Source organism: Salarias fasciatus, assembly GCF_902148845.1.
Source record: "Salarias fasciatus chromosome 23 unlocalized genomic scaffold, fSalaFa1.1 super_scaffold_20, whole genome shotgun sequence".
NCBI classification, from domain to species: Eukaryota; Metazoa; Chordata; class Actinopteri; order Blenniiformes; family Blenniidae; genus Salarias; species Salarias fasciatus.
Window position 1 is genome coordinate 4,798,831 of NW_021941230.1, and position 3,516 is coordinate 4,802,346.

Genomic DNA, 3,516 nt, shown 5'->3' on the forward strand with positions numbered 1-3,516 from the left:
AGCAGGCTGATGTACAGATTGACACTTCCAAACAGGGGTCCTGGCTTGACCCAAGTCGGTATGAACATGCCCCATGACTGCGTACAAAAAAATTCAAATCTGAGCAGTGTATAGGGAGAAGATCATGTCTGATGGGTTCAGCTCTGAAGAGTACCGTCCAAAACAGGTAAGCACAGTGGTTGAACCATCATGGACACGGCTCCTTGTTCCAAAATCCACCAAACTGCCTTTCGGGGTATGTGTGAAACAAAGAAAGCAAGGTTAATTATCACTTCATCCAAAAAGACTGATAGAAGCAGTTGGAGGATCTCAGAAGCGGAGGTCTTCTTGTCCTTCTGGATGTGGGTCAGAGGAACCCTGGGGCCTCGGCAGCTCTCCGGGGCGTGGGGGGGTTTCGGGGGGGATCCACCCACAAATTGAGAAATAGATTAATATTCTATAGAAGTTCTTCAATTACAGACGGAAATACGTTAATTGTGATCTTTGCAGAGGTACTTTGGGTTTGAAGGAATGAAAATGTGTCCTTTTCAAGGTTCCAAGGCTCCTTGAAGACTCTATAAACAGATTCATCTATAATTCAATCCTGATTGCATTCCGGCGGCCCGGCGTTCAGTTTTGGCCCCGTTCCCAACCGGTTATTCCATTTCTACCCATAATCCATTTTGGCCTTTTCAAGCTGAAGGAAGCTCTTCAACACAAACCCAACCTAGAGTGACAGGTGTGATGGAGAAGGGCCCATAAAAGTACCGCAGGGGGCTGGAAGGTGTGCAGCCGGCTGGCTCGCCAATCCCTGACCAGGCCTCCCGGTGGCTCGCCAATCCCTGTCCTGGGTCCCTGCACTTCATAAAGTCAACATCTGAGCGAGTTTTTAAACTTGTTTTGAGTGAAAATGTCTTCATTTTACTTGATTTAAGACAAATTCACTTAAAAATTATATTTCATCAGATAGAAAGACTTGATTTAAGAGAAGTTCTCTGAAATCAAGACAGTTTCACTTCTTCTATTGACAGAGTTTTCTTTCTAAAATAACACACTTTTTTACTTTGAATAAGTAAAACAAAAATCTGCCAATAGAACAAATGATAAAAAAATCAAGTCTGTCTGTCTTGTTGAGATACTATTTTCAAGTGAATTCAGCTTAAATCAAGTGACATGAGACATTTTCACTCAAAGCCAGTTTAAAAAACTTGATCAGATTGGATTATTTGCAGTGTGTAAAAAGGTCAAATAAAAAGCTTCCTCCTCTTCCTCTCTCTGGAGCGTCGGAACGTATGTGATGGAGAGACGTCGTCAGATTAATGAGGCACTGATTCAAAGGGAGGAAAAACAGAAGATGAAGAGCAACGCACTGGCGGAATTATCCTGCAGCAGGTGCATCTCTCTCTCTCTCAAACACACACACACACACACACACACACACACACACACACACACACACACACACACACACACACACACACACACACACAGGCAGAGGATTAGCTTTGTTACACCCACAAGAGGAATGAATCACCACCTTGCCGTCGACACGGCGATTCTGTCGCCGCGGCGACGATCTAAACCAGAGGCGGGTTTTCTATTTCCATCCATTCCTGCTTCACCTGAAAAAAAAAAAAAAAAGTCAATATCCGTCGACTCAAATCCAGCCTGGACTCCTACCTCTCTCTCATCCTCCTCCTCCTCCTCATCATCATCTTCATCCTCCTCCCACTCGGCCCTCATAAATCCGCCGATACGCCGATGACACCCCGCTGTATCTCCCACAGAAAGCAAGAATCTGCCGTTCGTTCCACAGATCCGAGAATAATCCAAACACTGTAAAAATTCTAAATCTGAGCAAGTTTGATGATTTAAGATAAATTCACTTAAAAATGATATTTCATCAAGATAAAAGACTTGATTTAAGAGAAGTTCTCTGGAATCAAGAGAGTTTCCAGTTCTTCTATTGACAGTTTTTTTTTTACTTAAATTAGGATACTTTTACTTTGAAATAAGGGTAAAAAAATCTGACAACAGAACAAGTGAAAAATATGTTTTACTTATTTCAAAGTAAGAGTATCTTCATTTTAAAAAATGCCAATAGGTACAGTGAAACTTTTAGATTGTTTTTAATTATTTCAAAATAAAAGTATCTTAATTTAAATTAAAAAAAACTGCCAATAGAACACATGAAAATTGCAGATTTTTTTTTACTATTTCAAAGTAAACGTTTTTTCTTTTACAAAAAAAGACAATAAAACAAGTGAAAATATTACTTTTTTTTTTTACTTATTTCAGAGTAAAAGCATCTTAATTTAAGTGAAAAATCTGCCAATAGATCAAGTGAACAATGTCTTGATTTCATAGACATTTAAATTGTTTAGCAATGAACAAGCGGATGATTTGGTGTTTTTTTTGTTGTTGTTTTTGTTCATATCAAGTGAAATCAACAAGCTTGCACCACAAGGTGGTGTTGTGAGTCAAAAGAGCGGATGAGAGCTGAAGGGAAATAACGTCTACAGCTTACACTGCAAAAATTCTAAATCTTACCAAGTAGATTTTGTTTTGTTTTTAATCAAAAATTCTCGTCTCCCTTGATTTCAGATCAATTTAAGAAAGAGAGACTTATTTCTTGATTTGAAATTCTTATATCAAGATCTTTTTTTTTCAGTAAAATTTCCTAGATTTAAGAGTCATTTTCTTTACTTTACTATTTATATCTTGGATTTGGGCCACACTTTTTTTTTTACAGTGTATGTTGTTTTTCTTGTATTCAGTCAACAATTATTGAACATTTTCTCACATTTCTACAGCAAAACCTTTATTTTGACACTCATTTTCACATTTTTCCTTCCAAATGTTTCATTTTTAGAGAAGTTTTAAGAGTTACTTTCTTTCATTCAGCGTTGATATCTTGTATTTCGGCCACATTTTTCTTTTTTTACATTGTAGATGGAATCAAACAAAACCAAATCTAACAGCTTTTTTTTTTTTTTCAAATTTTCCAAATTTGGACTTTTATTTAGAAATCATTGGTCACTGTTGCCGCGGAAACCAAAGGAACTCTTTGGACAGTTTGTCTTTTTGGCGCCAGGGGGCATTAGGATGGTGCAGTGGTTGGCACCGTCGCCGAACCGGCTGGGGTCAATGTTCGATTCCCCGTCTAGAGTCATACAATCAATCGTTAGACAAGACTAAATAAAGACTAAATGATGCTAAAACTGCCTTCCTGAAAGATTTAAATCATTTTTAACACTTTGATTTGTTGCGTTTTTGTTAAACTCCAGCTTTTTATTGATTTGATTATGAACCAGCTGATGCAATACGATACTTTAGAGAACTACTGAGTACATTTTAAATCAGATTTTGACCCCTTGGTGTCTCGTTTGGGTATTTCTTGTCCTATTTGTTTCATTTTTAGTCTCTATGTGGTTATTTTTTGGAATTATTTTGGAAATACGTGTTTTTTTAAAATTGATTTCACTCAATTTTATATTCACATTTTTTGTTATTTTGTGTATTTTAGCCAAGTTTAGT